Raw genomic sequence first — 18993 nt, forward strand, 5'->3', positions numbered from 1 at the left:
ATTTACTTTGCCATTTAATCTATAAATGTAAACCATGTTACCTTATAGGTGCTTGGGAAAACAAAAAGATACACTTAAAAGCCAACGTTACTATCCCAAACCCACTGAAGTTACGCAAAAGATGGGAAAGGCAAAATTTCATTATACATGCTTCAAGTGGGATTTTTCAAAAACCCATAGCCCTTCCAACTAAAATGATGAATGCTTCTCTGATTCTAATTGACAAGTGTTATATATAAAAGAGTTCTTGCCTTAGTTCTTATCAAAACTGTGGGGATTTCCAATGATAGAGCAATATTATGTGGGTGGAAACTTCTCAGAAGAATAGGGAACTTATCAGTATTTACTTAGGTTCTATTACATTCAGAGCCATAAAAGCAACTACACTCATAAATTTATAGCCAGTCAAGGATATTGCCTCTTCCCCCAAAGAGGCTCAATATTAAAGGAGTGTGGTGAATGAGCTCAAATCGTGAAGAGCTTTCAACACTGGAACAGATTCCCTTCATATTTCAACTTGTAGCCAATACATTATGAAGAGTCACTGGCTAGCTTTTAAGTTTGAGAAGTAAAAATAATAAAAATGATAAGGGTTAGTATTTTTTCTTGGAGATTTTATTTCATTTTTATTTTCATTATTACAGTGCTTCATGATAATAATAATAACTACCTTTAATAGTTCTGACTGTAGGTTAATGATCACCACAGTTGTGTCAATAGATGTTTTTATGATTTCAACTTTGCAGATAAAGAAACAGAGACTGGTAGAGGTTATGAATCCTGCCCCAAATCATACAGCAGAAACAAGACTTAAGCTTATGCCATTTCAATTCCAAAGGAGATTTTGTACAAGTTTGCTATTTCTGCTGTGACAAATTGCCACACGACTGAGTTGTCCTGAAATCACAGAAATTCATCATTTTATAGCTCTGGGGGTCAAAAGTCCAAAAGGGGTCTTCCCAGGCTAAAAATCAAGGTGTCAGCAGGACTGCCTTTCTCTGGAGACTAGGGAAAAACCCTCCCCCCACTTTTTTTCTGGCTGTATGAGCCTTCCTTCCTTCCTTCCTTCCTTCCTTCCTTCCTTCCTTCCTTCCTTCCTTCCTTCCTTCCTTCCTTCCTTCCTTCCTTCCTCCCTCCCTCCCCCTCCCTCCCTCCCTCCCCCCTCCCTCCCTCCCTCCCTCCTCCCTCCCTCCTCCCTCCCTCCCTCCCTCCCTCCCTCCCTCTCTCCCTCCCTTCCTTATTCAGACTTGCCTCTGTCATCTCCTCTCCCTTCCTGACTATGCTGCCCCTCCTCCATGTGTTAAGGGTCCTAATCCTTCTGCAGAGCATGCCCTGATTTAAAAAAAAAATCTTTCATCACAGCTGCAAAGCCACTTTTCACGCATAAAGTCACCAATCCAGGATGTCTTTGTCAACCATTATTCTGCTTACCTAGTTGTTGAAGAGCTGACCTAAGTATAGTACAGCTAGTTGTATGTCCATTTCAGTATTAGACTAGTACTGAGAATTTTGTGGACTGAAAAATATAATCCCTAAGATTAAGCATTAATAAAGTGATAACACTGAAATTAAGGAAAGTTCTTACCCATGTCCAACCATCTATGTAAACAGATATATCTCTCCCCATGATTTCTTTGAATCGACACTGATGTGAGTTACGTCAAATTTCAAACCTTAGCAGGGGACCATACTTACACACTTAGCTGAGAGGGATTCAGTAAATGCTTATTTCTTTTCATTCATCTTTTATAAAATAAAAGAGAAGCCTGATAAAGTAGTATAGAATGTTTTGGGTAAGTACTGTTGTCAAAGTTGCTGAATTGTGTTTTCTAGGTATGGAAAATACTCCGCAGGTCTTTGGGTTTTTTGTTTGTTTGGTTGGTTGGTTTTGGTTTTGGATTTTAAAAATAAGGTTTCTCTGTGTAACAGTCCTGGCTGTCCAGGAACTCACTCTGTAGACCAGACTGGTCTCAAACTCACTGAGATCCTCCTGCTCCTGCCTCTCAAGTGCTGGGATTAAAGGTGTGCATCACTACTGCCTGGCTGTAGGTCTTGTTTTTATTTAACAAATTTATTTGTTCATGCACTATTCAATACCTCATTCGTTCACTTTTGTCACTAAGACTTTTATTTAAAACATGGGCTCATATTGTAATGCAAGGTAGCCTCAACTTTTTCCATTCTCCTGCTTCATCCTCTGAGTGCTAAGGTTATAGTGGTGCACCATTATATCCTAGTTAGACTGTCTCATATTTAGGCATTTGATAACTCTGATGAGTTATATGATAAGTTAAGTTAAATGATGAGTCTGATGAAGGCATATGCCTTTATGGGGCCTTCATGTTCTATTTAGTTTTATGTATCTTTAAAAAAATGTTTTATGTATGTTGATGTTTTGCCTGCATGCATGTCTGTGTGAGGGTATGAGAGCCTGAGACCCTGGAACTGGAGTTAGGAGTTACAGACAGTTGTTAGCTGCCATGTGCATGCTGGGACTTGAACCCAAGTACTCTGAAAGAGCAAATGGTATGCCTAACCATTGAGCCATCTCTCCAACGGTTAGGTATTATGTTTTGATCATACTTATTATATGAAAAGTAAACCTTGCTTCAGCTTTTTAGAGATCATTAAAAAATGACAATTCTTTTTCCTGGGAATGTTACTCTACAATCCCTACTGTATACAGTAGGATTTATTTCTTCCTCATCTTTGTGCTACTCTAAATCTATTGTTAGAGGCAACATGCAGCTGTTATTGTCAAAGTCTTTCTCCTGGGAATGTTACCCTGGATTCCCTGGTCTCATGCCTGTCCACTCTGAAACATCATTGACTCCTAATATGAAAGCAGAGGCCGCCTCATTTGCCCGAACTGTCCCTGCTCTCCTGTTAATATCCGGCATTTACATTTTGGGGTGTTATTTTATCCATGGTTTTACAAAAGCTCACTTCTTTTCTCCAGTGGAGTCTGTACTCTCTCTTTACTCTCTAAGTGTGTTAGTTACACTTTTTGTCACTGGGGCCAGATACCTGACAAAAGCGATTTAGGACAGGAAGGATTTATTCGGCCCCATAAAGGGCTATGCTCCATCATGGCTGAGATGGCACGGCAGTGGCGGGCAGCTTTATGGGCGGCAGGAATGTGAGGCAGCTGTTGCTCACCTCTCCGTGGACCCGTAATCAGGTGAGTCAGTACTCAGAGAGAGGACAGAAAGTAAGGCTAGGTAATAAACTTTAAGGCCTGACCCTCAGAACCCTGCTTCCTCCAGGAAGGCCCCACCTCCCAGAGGTCCCACAATCTCCCCAAATAGCATCAGCAGCAGCCGGGACCTCTACAGGCACACCTCATTCGCTGAACTCTCTGCTTTCCGTGGCTTGCTTTGGTTTATATTTACCATGTTTTCTATAACCACTTCGCCAACTCTATTTTTTTTTATTTTATTTTACCAAGCATACACTCTAAAGTCGGAAATGTGTAGATACCGTTGACACTCCACAAATATTGGCCAGTGCTGAGTCACAGTATAGTAGCCTTTGTGGCACTGGTTCACTTGTAAACCCAGGACACAGGTGGGGGAAAGGTCACCTGATCTACTCAAGTGGAATGCCTTTTCCTTTTCCCTCTTCATCCCAATTGCTTGAAATCATTCCAAACTTAAATTCCCTTCAAATCTGTGTTTACTTTGTAGAAAATCATAGTAGATTTGTTTTATGTGGGTTATTTGTTCTCATATTCACGCAGTTTTCTTTTTAGTCTTGAAATTGGAAACTGACCTTTTTGTTTGTGTCCTGACTAGATTTGCCTGGACGGTTATATCCTCATCATTGTGTTGTTTCTCTTGCTGAGAGAATATTGCATTGTTTCTACCCCAACACCCTCCCCGCACCCCTGTGCTGCTCTAAGTATCTGTCACTTAGAACCGGCTGTCTCTCTGGTGTTGTCCTATTGTGAAATTCCTACATTTCATTCTTGGATGAAATTCTTAGTTTCTTCAAGTCCATGTATTTGTGTCTCTTGGTCAGTTAATTTTCCTGAGGCCATCAAGTTACAGGTTAGTAATTTGAAATATTATCTGCCACTCACAACTGACCACCCACCCAAGTGGGTTTAAGTCTCTTGTTATCCCTGAATAACTCCTAGGTTGAAAGGGATGCATCAACATGTGAAGAGAGCTCATTGTTAGTTTTCAGGCTTCAGGTGAATTTTATATTTTGGTTATGATATTTTTAGCTCTAAGACTTTCTAATTCGAATTATTTGTTTAAAGTTATAAAAACTATAAAATACACCATACATTATACAAGTTTTAGCTACACTTTAGATAGCATGAGAGCCTATATTTTGCTCTATACAGGTGTGCATGTATGTATATGTGAGTGGTGTGTGTGTGTGTGTGTGTGTGTGTGTATTGTGTGCGTGCATTTATTTTTGTTTATTTGTTTGTTTTTGTTTTTTTCGAGATAAGGTTTCTCTGTGTAGCTTTGAGCCTTTCCTGGAATTCACTCTGTAGCCCAGGCTGGCCTCAAACTCACAATGATCCACCTGCCTCTGCCTCCTGAGTGCTGGGATCAAAGGCGTGTGCCACCATAGCCCGGCTGTGTGTGTGTGTGTGTGTGTGTGTGTGTGCATTTTTTATGTGTATGTTATGATGTGTGTGGTATACATGCATGTTTATTTCATGTTAAAAATTCCAAAGCCAAGTAAGGATAATGTCAATAGGCACATGCACACAAACACATATATCATGAGTATGAATTAATTAGCTCAGCATCTCAAGGTTATCAGCTTTTACCTAATCAGTCAGTGAAGAGGGGATATTTTCAGTGAAAACTGATGCTGATAAATTCAGTCTAAATACCTATACTAATCAAAGGGATAAAAATAGCCGAGGAGGACTGTGGAGATGACTGAGCTGCTAAAGTGCCTGCCTTTAAATAATGAAGACCTGAGTTTGGATACTCAGAACCACACAAAAAGCTGGGCATGGCCTTCTGTGCTTATAACTCCAGTGTTGTTGGTGGCAGGTGGCAGAGACTGGCGGGTTACTGAAATTCATTGGTCAGCAAGCCAAGATGAAGCCTTCAGATTCATTAAGAGACTGGTCCAGAGAATAAAGGTGGAAAGTGATGGAGAAGACATCCCCACTGCCAATTTCTGGCCTTCACAACACAAATCTATTTATGCACCAATACCTGAACACATATGTCCACACACCAATGCTAACAAGTACATATACCACACACAAACATCATCATTATCACACACACACACACACACACACACACACACACACACACACACACACCAAAAACAAAATTTTCAAAGGAAATCTTAAGGATAATATTGTATAATGTATGGTGTATTTTATAGTTTTTATAACTTTAAACCAATAGAGTTAGAAAGTCTTAGAGCCTAAAAATGTAATAACCAAAATATAAAATTCATCTGAGGCTTGAAAACTAAACAATGTAAATATTTCCTTTGTGAAAAAACAAAAAGAGAATAAAAACACGTGATAAAAGTCTAAAGGTAGGGCCAAGTATTCTGGAGCTTCATTCAGCTCTTGGGTCTGCAAACCAGGATGTAAAAGTGGAGGAAGAGACTAGCAAGCATCCTCAACGCAAAGCAGGATTCAGGTTCAACACTGATCCCTTTTCTTCTCTAGCACTGACTTTGCTCCTACACCCTTTGAGATGCCCCATCTTATTGAGACCAGAGAAGGCAGCCTGGGATAGCTGGAACTGTTACTGTTCGCCTACATTCTTGTGTCGTCCTTGGGAGTTTGTGCAGCACATGCTTCCAAGGAAGTCATGTACCGCATGCAGAATGAGTGTGCGCATAGATCAGAAAACAGCTAGTATGTATTTGCTAACTCCATTTTGTGTGTGTGTGTGTGTGTGTGTGTGTGTTTGAAATGTTTATTTAGTAATTTTAAAGAGATTTTAAATGACACGTTTATTCAATATTCACCTTAGTTAGGGTTTCTATTGCTACGAAAAAACACCAGGACCAAAAAGCAAGTTGGGGAGGAAAGGGTTTATTTAGCTCACACTGCAACATCATTCATTGTTCATCATTGAAGGAAACCAGGACAGGAACTTAAAACAGGGCAGGATCCCAGAAGCAGGAGGTCATGCAGAGGCCATGGAGGGGGACTGCTTTCTGGCTTGCTTTCCATGGCTTATTCAGTCTGCTTTCTTATAGAACCCAAGACCACCAGCCCTGGGATGATACCACCCACCAGCCCTCTTCCATTGATCACTGATTGGAAAAAAATGCCTTATAGCTGGATCTCATGGTGGCATTTCCTCAACTGAGGCTCCTTCCTCTCTGATGACTCTTGCTTGTGTCAAGTTGACACACAAAACCAGCCAGTAAACTAGTCAAATAGGTTCTTGATTTTTAGATACCAAACTGTCTAACTCCTAGATGTTAGATATATGATCCTTTGCACTTGAGCCAACATTTTCTTTTTACAGAGATTTTTGTTCCTTCTCTCTTCTTCGGCTATATCTTTCAAGGGATAACTTTTCATAACTTTTATAACTTCAGTTATGTCATCCAAGGGGAAACTTCCTGTAACTTTTTTTTCTGAGTCAAGTGTTTTCTCAAGATAATTATTTCCTAATAATCAAATACATATGATCATATTTAGTCAGTTCACTTGACTGGGCTGTAGACTGTTCACATGAACTTTACCTTGAATGACATTCTTTTGATGAAAATATGCTTCTTTGTTTTTTTGTAGGTTAGATGTATCACCATAGAGAAATCTTTTTCTTTCACTGAGCATGAATGTTAGCTTGAGTATATGTATATGAGGTTATATTTGCTTTTTTTAGCTTGCTTATTTTACATACATACACACCCCATACAAATATACATATATTTCACATATTTACAAATTATATTCTTATTTCTGTCTATTTTCTGTCTTATCTTTTTTTTACAAAAAATTGTTTGCATATGGGTCTAAATATATAGATATATTTAAATGAACTTATATCCTTCTCAGACTGGCAGATACTGTACATATTTATATGAATACCTTTTATATATTTTAAATTTATATCCCTAATATGTTTATGTGCTTGTTTATGTTTATTCCATGTTGTTGTCTATATAGTTCAGTTCAATAATTTTGTGTACATTTATAAATACTCTGCATAGAGTACTGTCATTGGATGAGGTCCTCATTCATGCTTAGCCCAACAATGAGGATTAAAAAGTAATGGCCACATCTCCCACAGCAGAAGGTTCAGGTCCTGTGCTCAGCTCATTGCCTCTGATCATCCTTCCCTATGTTTTCATTACGAAGTTCCTTGGTAGAAAGTAAATATTCAGAATCCTAGTCTTAGCTTAGCATGCCTCTTGGAGTCATGGCCAGGTGTCTCTTACACTTTTTCATGATATGCGTGAGTGCTCATTATGCAGCAAGCATCTTCCTCTGTTCCCCACCATCTGCACTTTGTATTTTGGGGGATAGTGTGTGGTTATTCAGTACTTAATTTCTAACAGGCAGCTGGGTTCTCAACTTTTTCTCCTCATATTTTTCTTTCCCTTTTTCTTCACTTTCTTCCCCTCTCCCTCCTTCACCCCACCTCTTTCTTTCTCTTCCTTCTTTTCTTTCTTCCTTTTATCCCCAATGTTGAAAGGATAAAAGCCACAGCCACTCTTCTTAAGTTGCTTTCTCAGTGACAGAAAAGTGATAACGAAGGAAGGCTTATCCGATACAGTTACTATGTGTGAGACATGGAACATATATCATAAAGGAAAGGCAATCGAAAATCCCAGGGCCATGAGGTGGATGCAGGGTCATCTAGCAGCTGCTGTGGCAAGCTTTGAGAGGTAAGTGTTCTCCCACTGAACTCTAGCCCTAGCCCCCTTCCCTCCTCTAGAGTAAGAAGGGAGACAGGAAGAACAAGATGATCAGCGCATGAGAGATGAGACTGGGGAGGCAGAGATGGGGCCAAAATTCATAAATGTCATAATGAAATCCACAGTGTATACTTGGTATATCACAGTAAAGAAGAGCAGAGTATCAGCAGTTTTTCGAAGCACAAATGGTTGTTGGGTCACCTTCATTCACTTTCATTAGAGCCATGCCTGTGTGCTGCTAAAACTCAGTGAGACAGAAAGTAAGAGCTTTGGCTGCTCTTCCAGAGGACCTGGGTTTGATTCCCAGCACCCACATGACAGTCTACAGTCATTAGTAATTCCAGTTCCAGTTCTGATGTCCTCTTCTGCCTTCTGCAGGCAATACACACATACGTGCTATATGTACATACACGATATATACATGAAAACAAACATCCATACATATTAAAAAGAAATTCAACTAGGAGTGTACTTGAGTGGTGGAGTGCCTGCCAGCTAGTATATGTGTGGCTCTCTGTTCAATTCTCAGCATTCAAAAGAAAAATGAAAATATAAAAAAAAATACATAGCCAAGTTTTCAGTCTAATTCTATCAAATCAGGGGGATCTGTAGAGTCCATATTAACAGTAGATGCTCTAGACGATGTGTATGCACACTTGAATGTACACACACATTTGAAAAACCACTATTGTCAAATAGTTACTTTTCTTGAAATAAAAATACTGTCATATATACTTCTATATGAGTGTGTACACAATACTATATAATATTTAACAATTAGGCCATTTATAGTATAATAAGAAAATTTTATTTTATATAATTGTATGATATAATGTAATATTATATATTAGATAATATAATAATTGTATCTTTTCTTTAGTGATAACTATGTCTTTGGTCAGGTGCCTGAGGGGGTTAGTTTGTAATCACATTTACTTTTCTACCCATCGTCCATTCTATTAACTCCTTTGTACATTTAATTTTATAATACACTGAGGATTCTCTGGTTGTACATGTATTCCTTGTGACCACATCTGTTCCATCATATTCATTGGCTTCTTTCACATGAACCAGTGAGTGCTGTTGTTTCCTAGAGAGGGCTCCTTTTGGTCCTTTTCACCAACACTAAAAGAGAAGACTTGAATTTTTTGAAGAACTCCATTGCAATGGGCATGTCATATGTTATGTAGTTTTTATGAATTAAAAAGAAACATAAAATGTACTATATTTCAATGCTAAAACTATTTGAAAGGTAATGCTTTCTGTGTTTCCAAAGTAATTTCTTTATTGGCGAGTAGCCCTTGCTCCTCATTATCACTTCTCTGTCACTGAGAAAGCAGCTTAAGATAGGAGGTTGTGGCTTCATAAAAAGCTGATATCTTAGGAAAAACACTTTTACTGGGAGAAGAACTACAGTAGTCAGGTATTACTATAATAATGCCACCTATATTTTTAAATGGACATAAACCTCTTACTGTTTTACCCAGCTTTATACTTACAGGGCTGTAATCTGCTTATTTGAGGCTAAGCTTTTCAAGATTCAAATTAAAGCACAGAGTTCTGATTGGGTTTCAGATTTAAGTGCTGGCTGAAGGAGCAGGAAAAACTCTGGTAAATTCTCAGGTAAATGCCAAGTGAGTCATTACATCACATTGACTCTACTTCTCAATGCAGTTGCCTGGTCTGGGGAAGTGTCCTCCACCCATCACAGAAGCCCTGTAAAATATAGCACAGGGTGTGGGTATGGAATACACCCACAAGGAATTGAATAATTGGGGCGATAATGCAATCTCTATGGGAAGGAAAGTATAAGAATGGCTTGAGTGTTGTTGCTGTACCTGATGTTTTGTTTGCTTCTTTGGTCATTATCAGAAGCCGCCTTAAACTTTTTAAAGGAGCTTCACTTATTAAAATGAAAAAGTTACTCATTCACTGGCTTGGGCTTCCTCTTGAATATCTTACTTTAGTAGTTATAGAAAAAAAGGAGAATCGACTACAGTCTCTCTCTAAGTGTCAGACCTGTGATTCATACTTGACATTGACTCTTCCAGACGTTTCTGATTCCCAGCCAACACCAGTCATTTCAGAGATTCTTTGTTTAATAATATCTGCGTTTCCTTAATGTCTCATTATCAGTTTCTCCTTGAATTATCCTGGTGTTTTTCTCCTTTCTAATCTTTAAATCAATGTATATTAATATGGTGGGATTGAGCTTAGGGCCCCTGGGCTGGATAAGTGCTCTACCATTGAGCTCTGGTCTTAGTCCTCTTCACTTTGATTTTGAAGTAGGATCTCAGTGTGATTCTCTAGCTGGCCTCAAACTCTTTTTGTGGCCCAACCAGACCTTAGGTATGTGATCCTCCTGCTCCAACCTTCCAACAAGCAGGGATTACAGGCTTATACCACTAAATTAGGAAGATTCTGTTAGATTCAGCTCAATTTGCCTTTCAAATTTCCTCACTTCATTTTTTTTTTTAACTAAGAAATTTCACATTTAACTAAAACTTTTTCTTATAAAACCCTGGAGGCAGAAGCATCGTATTTTAAGAGGAAAACCTGAGCATGTCTGTGCTTAGAGGCCCCAGATACTGAGTTTGTGGCCTCCATTGACTAGAAGATAAACCTCAAATATCTTTAGTTAACATCGAAGTACTTTAAGACCCTACTCCATTACTTTCTTACTTGGAGAACCTCCAATCTCCAGCTTCCTTTCCCCAACCAACATTCAATATTCATAGAATATATACTACAAAACTTATTCTTGGCTGGGTATTATGGTATACATACACACACACATTTATATGTATATATATACACATATATATATATGTATACACACACACACACACACGTGTGTGTGTGTGTGTGTGTGTGTGTGTGTGTGTGTGTGTATGTATAATCCTAATATTCAAAGCCTAAGACAGGTAGATTATGGGTTTAGGACAAGTGTGTGCTAATCAAGACACTGATTAAAAAATAATCAAAACAAAACAACCATATTCCCCCTTATTCCTTTTTAAAATAATCTCTTTATTTTTATTTTACGTGCATTGGTGTTTTGCTTGCATGTATGCCTGTGAGAGGGTATTAGATGTTGGAGTCACACCATAGACAGTTGTGAGCTGCCGTGTGAGTGCTGGGAATTGAAACCCAGGTCTTCTGGAAGAGCAGTTAGTGTTGAGCCATCTCTTCAGTCAGCCTTTAGAGAGTCATAAACTGTCTTCTATATTCAGCAAATCTGTATCTGTCTTCAGGAACCAGATCAAATGTTAGCTTTGTTTTCAGGCCTTACCTGTCTCATCTATGGAGACAGTGGCCTTCCATTGGGGGCTTCAGAGCATGCTGCCCAACTATGACTTAAAGACTTTATTTTATTGGGAAGGGGATATTGCTCTGTAATAAAATAATTTTTAACACAAATAAGGCATGTACAACATCCTTGGTAAATTTCCAGCACTTTATTCAATATGAGCGGAAGTGTGTGTATATGTGTGTGTGTGTGTGTGTGTATTATAAATATACAACATTTGTATCTAAATGTGGATTTCATGAATATCTTTATTGTAGAAACATCAAAAGACTTTTTAAAATTTAGATGTGTTTAAGAACTACTAAAAAGAAAACTTACCTATGGTAATTACTGTTTTCTTTTGCTTGAAAGAATATTGTTAATATTTTGTGGTTATGTCTTGAAATAATTATTCTCTCCTTTATCCACATGGCAGGGTATTCTTTTCAAATATACTTAATTGTGGAAATTCATCTCATTGCTTCTCTCCCACTCTAGAGCTTGCATTTCCTTGAGGGTCATTTTTTCCCTCACCTTATCCCTTGCCCAACAAATATAGATCATTGAATTAAGTTTTGTGCAACTTAATTGTAATAGAAATGCATTTTTAAGTTTAAATTATTCAGTGAACCAGGAAAGTATAATGCCTGTCAATAAAAGAAACCACAAAACAAGTTGTGTTTTGCTAATATCAGTACATGATGTTTGTGTTAAGGATATTAAATGGCACTGTCTTAACTGGATCAATGTCAACACAGCAGTTACAAGGTCATTCTCTATATAAATACTGTTTTCTTCTTTTTGCCCTTTGTGAGTGCTTTGCTATAGGGAATCCAATCCCAAAGAACTACACATACTAATCAAATAATGCTGCAGTATTTGTACTGCAGAGGTGTGCAAGGTGTTAACTCACTCTGATCTTTTTTTCTTTTTTCTCCTTCTTTTAAAGGAGGGTAGCTTCTTGTCTGATCTCCTTATGGTCCTTGTCACAAGTCCATAGCTTTTAATCACTCATCCGTCCCGTGACTTACAGCACTGCGGGCACCATAATAACACTCTAGCTTGTGTGGGTGATCTCCCTGATAAAATCCCGACAATCTCTCACTATAATGGGAAGACAATCAAAATAAAAAATGCTTGAAGGGTTCAGGTGGTGGGGCATACTATTTATTTTTCACTACGTGCAAGGATATTAAAATACTGACTTTCATACTTTTGATTGAGTTCGTGATGAAATCCAAGAAAAATTGAAAATTTGAATTATTCCACTGCCAGTAGGGACTGTATATCATGAAGAGAAAGCCAGCCTGTGTCACCAACTCTGCACTGTGGTGTTCAGAGTGTCAAACTGTCTGTCCTCGTTTTGTCTCAGTTTCTGTAGGGTTTCTAAGCAATTAATTCACTGTATGGTTCTTTTATATTCTAATCACCATGCGGAACTTTGTAAAGATTTGTGATATTAATAATGGTGCCTGGTGTTGTTGGAGTGATTCAGATTTTTCAAGGTACTTTCCATGAAATTACCTCACTGGACTCAGTAGCTCTCGGGAGTAAACAGTGGGATTCTTAGAATTCCCCCACCTGCCCCACGCCACCTGCCACCTCTGTTCTGTCATTTCACTGCTCCCCTTTCTGTCCTTGAGAGGGGTCAGTTCGGTGCAGAGGAAAGAGCAGAGTGTGTGAATCCAGGAACTGAACTCCATCCTTGCTTGTTGAATTAGCTTGACTTGGGCAACAATTTCCCTTCTCTGAACCTTGGTTTTCTAATTGACAAAGTAAGAATAATGATGAACTATATTTCCCAAGTTTCTAGGGTTAGGTCATGCACAAACAGAAACCATGAACAGGATAAAACAGGCCCGTTAGCTTCTTTCAAGGGAAGCTAGAAGATTAAAAAGAAAGCAGACTTTGATATCTCTATGTCTTAGTCATAGATTTGATGAAGACAGCCAGGCTTTCTCAGCTTCATTCTCTTGTATGGAAAAATGGGCATAATACTATGTATCTTTTGTAGCTGTTGAAAATACTACATATGTGTTGATCCTATCACAGCTCCATACACAAAGACGAATGTTCTAACCTTACCGTGTTGCTTTCGTGTTCCTATAACCCCAGCCTTGGTTTGGTGGACAAAGACAGGTACCCTAGGATGTTGGTGACCAGTCAGCTTAGGTGAAATGGCAAGATTCAGATTCAGTAAAAGATTACATCTTAGAACATAAGATGAAGAGCAGTAGAAGACACCTGACATTCTCTTCTGACCTCTACATGCATGAGAATGTATACTCACAACTGCATACACACATACACACACACACACACACACACACACACACACACACACACAGGAATGCACACACGCATTCAGCCCTGAGGTTTTATTTTTTTCTTCAAAGCCATATATAGTCTTTAATTGTGGCAGCAGAAAGGGACCTATGGAACTGCTTGTTTGAGAGAGGAGCCTGTCCTGTTAGGGAGCACTAGCTTGCCCCTCCAGACCGTGTCTGGTAGGACCTGAACATCACTGACATGGCTCAATCCTTTCTTTTCACAGACTAGGAAACAGAGTTTGAGAGAAGTGAAGAGGTTTGGGTGCCTGACTCCACAAAGCCGGTGAGTGGACTCCTGAGAATGCCCCTCAGCTCCGTTTCTCTTTATTGGTTCCTTTAGTAACTGAGGGTACACAGTGCAATGTGGACAGTTAAGATTCCACACCTGGAAGTCAGCACAGTGTTCTTCAGTATATGATGGAACATGTAAAAGTTGAGGGAGGGAAAAGGGGCCTGGAGTAGCTGTGAAGAGAGTGGAAGTGATTGACACTTTGAGAAGAGCAAGGTGACCTCTGCTACAGAGTCGTCTTTTGTGACTTTCCAAGGGGAACATGGGAAGAAAAGTTTGTTCACTCCAGGAAAGACTTTGACCACAACCACCTAACAAAAGTGAATAGTAAAGTTTGAGGCATATGGATAATTTGACCAAAAAAAAAAAAAAAAAAAAAAAAAAAAAAAGCAAAAAGCCAAACATGGTAAGTTTTCCATTATTATAACTTTGTGAAACAGTGAATGGGTTGAGGTTAGTTACAGGTATGTGGATTAAGAGCTACAGGAATATAGGAGTCTCAAAGGCGGCTACTTGAATGAAAGCCCAATTTGCCATCATGGATGACCACTCATAAAACTTGCTTCTTTGGAATTCTCTTTCGATCTTGCAAGCAACTTGGCTATAACGGAGTTGCCTCTCCCAAGTAACTGCTACTAGTCATATAACTTTGGGTAAGGACCTTGGGAATTCTGTACCTTTCAGAAGATTCCTGAGTCTTGTGAGTTTTGTGTACTTCCTGAGTACTGTAAAATTCACTTATTTCCAGAGCGTCAGTGAGCATCCCTCACAGAGGACATTTTCAATTGAGAGTAAACAGTTGCACAAGAGGGTCCACACTGGAAACCCCAAGAGGGCCATAACTTGCTTCTGCTCCTGGTCCCTTAAGGAAAAAGAAGTTTCTGATTTTCAACATAGACTTTACATTTTTTTGTTTGACACTTTCTTTTTAATTAATTGAGCAAACTAATAGCTGAATGAGACATGTAATTAGAATAGTCCAATAAAAAGAGCAAGTTTGGAAAATATGGGTGAGAATATTTAAATTAGGATGCTTATCAAGTTGGAGGTGAAATGGACCCAGTAGATGATGATTTGAAGACAGTCAATGTCATTATGTCATGAAAATTATTTAGATTTATGTGATAATGGCAGAAAACCTACAAATAAACATGCTTCTCTGTCAACTTGGTCAAAATTAAAGTTATATATCTCACTACAGATCATACTTTAAAATTTTTGAATATATTGTTTTTAGGAAAAAAGCAAATACCAAGTCTTGAGACAAATGTATAAATAACTTTGCAGAAAGAAATAGTAGGCTAACCAACTTTATCTAAACTGGAATTTAGGAAAGCAGTGAAAGGGACATGAGGTCCACCCAGAAGTCTTCTTCTTTATCATGAAGAAATTTCTAAGAATCCTGCTAATCGTTCCACTGATTCTGTTTGCATAAGGGGACTTAATGGACTATGTTAGGGAGATTTTTAAAACATTAACCTGTCAGGTACAGAGAGATTGGATTGAAAAGATTAGAAAGAATTGTGAGGATACATTAGCTTCTAATTTTTATTTATGTGTGTTTATGTGGTCATCCACAAGGGTAGAGGCCATGAAACTAGAAAGTGGGTCACAATAGGTTTTGAGGAAGGAGAGTGTGGAAGGCAGTAAGGAGGAAAGGGGTTCCTGAGAGCAGAACGGTACTGGGCTAGGGATAGAAGCTGTGAGGAATTTTCTTAATTAGTGATCAATGAGAAGAGCCCAGCCCACTGTGGGAAGTGCAACCCCATGGCTGGTGGTCCTGGTTTCTATAAGAAAGCACGTTGAGCAAAGCCATGTGGGGCAAGTCAGTAAGCAGCATTCCTCCATGGCCTCTTCCTCCCACCGTCAGGCTCCAGCCTACAGTAAGAGCTGCTACCCTGACTTCCTTTGATGATGAACATTGAGGGATATCAAAGTACAAGCCACAGAAACCCTTTCCTTCCCAAGTTGCTTTTTGGTCAAGGTGTTTATCACAGCAACAGTAACCCTAAGACAACATGCTAACCAAAAATTGTATAAAACTTTGAAAAGGGGCTTAGTCAGTTTGAGGGAACAATGTTTAATGGCCGGTTAAAGAATAGAAGCTAGGACAAAGAGGACAAACATTTTGTGACGATTGGGAGAATTTCTGTAGTGAGGAGGAGCTGCCACCAGAGAACAGCATTATGCATCATTAAGTAGAAGGCTGTAAAATCGCAGCTCTCACAAATGAACTGGCATTCACCTGATGCATTTTCTGTGTAAAACAATTACTTTGCCATGAAAGAAGATAGTCTTATTGACCATATCTATTTTGAATATATTATTTTTGCTTCAGAAATTATATACCTTTGACTGTTTCTGATTTTATATATAATTTGGAAAATTGAAAGATTGAATATTGGATGAAAATATTAGATTCATGTTCTCCTTAAAATGGGTTGGATAATGATGAGACCTTTTCTGTAAACTAGAACTCTAAACACAAAGGGTCAGTGTCCCTATACATTGAGCTTTGCTTTTTAGTTTGAATTGACTCGGTATTCATAGTAAATTAGAAAGCAGTCAAGGACTATAAAAATTATACTTATTGTTTTAAGGAATAAATGGCATAAGTTATTCACTTTAAAAAGGAGATTATATAAGAAGTCTTTTCTGCTGATTAAAGGAAATCTGTGACATCAAGCATTATAAATGCCACAAGAGCATTTATACGTAAGTTCATAGTATTAAGAGAAAAATATGGGTGGGCCTGCACAAATTTGTGTATCTTTTGTGTGCGCGCGTGTACCTGCATGCACACTCACACGTGTAAAAAAACCCTCTGTTTCTAAGCATTGCTGGTACAAAGGTCCCCCATTTAAGTCTTAGAACAAAATAAACATGTGAGGTTATAATTATTTTATTGAACTTTTTTATTTTATTACCCACTAATGATTCATAGACCAGTCATATTGATGAGTGCTAAAAACCTACAGCTTCAATGAGGTTGGTTTTTAAAAGTTATTCATTTATTACTTTTATTTTTCAATGCCAAGAAAATTCTCAGTTCCCAGTCTTATTTTCCATTTACAGTAAACCACAAAAATATAATTCTTTATATGGAGAAGGAACTAAAATATGTTGTATGTATCCAACTGGCAGTGTGTATATAGTTTTCTAAATTACTTTTAATTTCTGACCCAAATTGTACTCCTAAGCTTGTCTTACTCCCAGCTACTCAATATGAGATTTATTTTACTTCCTCCACTTTTTAGGCTGAAATTACTAGAAAACTTCCCTGGTGAGGCCACTTATCTGTGGTGAGCTAATATAACTGAAGGCCTGCTTTTAAAAGTTGGCATTTCATATACTTTCATGTGAGTTATTTGCATCATATTTTATGTTGTACACAGTTCTATGGTAAGGATTCTTTTATTTTTACCTGTTTTTGCAAGTATGCATTCAGCTTCCTCACCAAATAAACAGCGTTAGGGTAGAAGTATATGTTTCTGTTGAACTTTCCAAATTGCCTAGTAGGTTAAGTCTCTTCGCGCAGATCTAAGCAATAAGTGAGTGGACAGAGGGCAGAAAGCACTTCCAGTTGCATGAGCTAAACGACAGGAATGAAAGTAGGTGCCCCATCACCCAGTATTCGCATTTCTATTGTTCATGAGTAGATTCAACTTGAATAGCAAGCATAGAGGATTGTTTTGTTGTATTTAGTTAGTTTTAGCAAGGCAACTTAGCCCTTCCCCTGTTGACTCAGCAACTTAAGAGGCTGAGGTGGATGGGAACCACTTGAGTTCATAGTTTAAGACCAATCTTGACAACAAGAAAGCGTTATTCTTCCTAATAATAAAGGAGAAAAACAGAGGTTCAGTGTAGTGATCAATAATCTGGCCTACCTGGGTTTAAAGTGCAACTGCAAACTGAAGAGTGTCAAAATTAGTCTAGCCCCTTCCAACTCCTTGCTTTATACAGGTCTTGTTCACTGACAGATCACACCTTCATCAGAGTCAGTGTGAGTGGAAGAGCATTTGTCAGGCTGGCTTGAAGAATCTTAAATGTTTTAAGTCATGTTATTATGAAAGAGTAAACCATTTGAATTCTATGAATGTGCTCACTAAAACCATTGTCTTTGTACAGTGGATTTTCTAATAAAAACATTTTTTTCTGTGAAGATAGGAAGTGTGTATCAATTCAAGAGTACGTGCTTGAATGTGGAAACAAGAGTTGTGAGCCCACCTTGAATGTTAAGGAAAGTGGTGTATTCCATTCTAAAATGAGATCAAAAGAGAAATGTGTGTTGAGAGTATGTGTTCTTGCTCAAGTTACCATAGCATTGTAGACCTCAGCTTTCTCTATTTTAAAATACATTTCTCCTTAGATGGGCACTAAATGAGAAAAGGCTGAAGGAGTCATGCAAAGTATCTGGGAAAGAAGTGGTCCTTAATATTTAAGTGCAGTATTATTCTGCCAATAGATCTCTCTTAAGATGACTGACCAAGCTAAAACCTTTGTTAAGAGTTCCATCAGCATCTTTCATTATGTCTTGGAGCTTTACTAGTGAATAGTAGAAGATTAATTGTGCAATGGGAACTCCATGGAATCTACTATAGTAACTCCATCAAAAACTTCTAGGAATGGGGGACACGGAGCCTGAACCAGCCATCTTCTGTAACCAGCAAGGCCTCAGGTGGAGGGATTGGGATACCAACTCAGCCACAAAATCTTCAACGTGGAGGACCTACAGTTTGTCCTGTCTGAAGAGTGTTTTGGGGCCAGAGCCTAACAGAGTAATTAATCATCAAAGAGACTAGAGGGGCTTCATTCAGCAACCAATGTTAGTAGATGCAAACAAGTCCTACAGCCAAACATTAGGTAGAGCTCAGGGAGTGTTGCAGAGAAGGAGGAGGAATGATCAGAGGAACGAAGGGGGTCAGGGACACCAAGAGAATATGGCCCACAGAATCAATTGACTGGGACTCATAGAAGCTCACAGAGATCAGGGAGCCTGTTGGGGTCTGACCTAGGTCCCCTGCATACATGTTATGGCAGATAAGTTTGGTATTGTGAGACTCCTAACAGTGGGAGTGAGGGTGGTCACTGACTCTTTTACCTACTTATGGGACACTTTTCCTCCTACTGGGTTGCCTCATCCAGCCTTGATGTGATTGCACGTACCTGGTCTTATTGTAGCATATTATGCCATTTGGTTTTTGTCCCTG

The 18993-nt window shown here is 38.6% G+C and overlaps 1 protein-coding gene across 1 annotated transcript in view; it reads left to right on the plus strand.

Moving 5' to 3' along the window:
• Positions 1-18993, plus strand: part of Hnf4g (hepatocyte nuclear factor 4 gamma) — a 136978-nt gene that overhangs the window by 41256 nt on the left and 76729 nt on the right. The window contains exon 2 of the mRNA XM_037202338.1: positions 13719-13777. The gene's annotated coding sequence lies outside the window, so the exon portion shown is untranslated. The remainder of the gene's footprint in view (positions 1-13718; positions 13778-18993) is intronic.

The sequence above is a fragment of the Peromyscus leucopus genome, chromosome 2, assembly GCF_004664715.2.
Source record: "Peromyscus leucopus breed LL Stock chromosome 2, UCI_PerLeu_2.1, whole genome shotgun sequence".
Classification (NCBI taxonomy): domain Eukaryota; kingdom Metazoa; phylum Chordata; class Mammalia; order Rodentia; family Cricetidae; genus Peromyscus; species Peromyscus leucopus.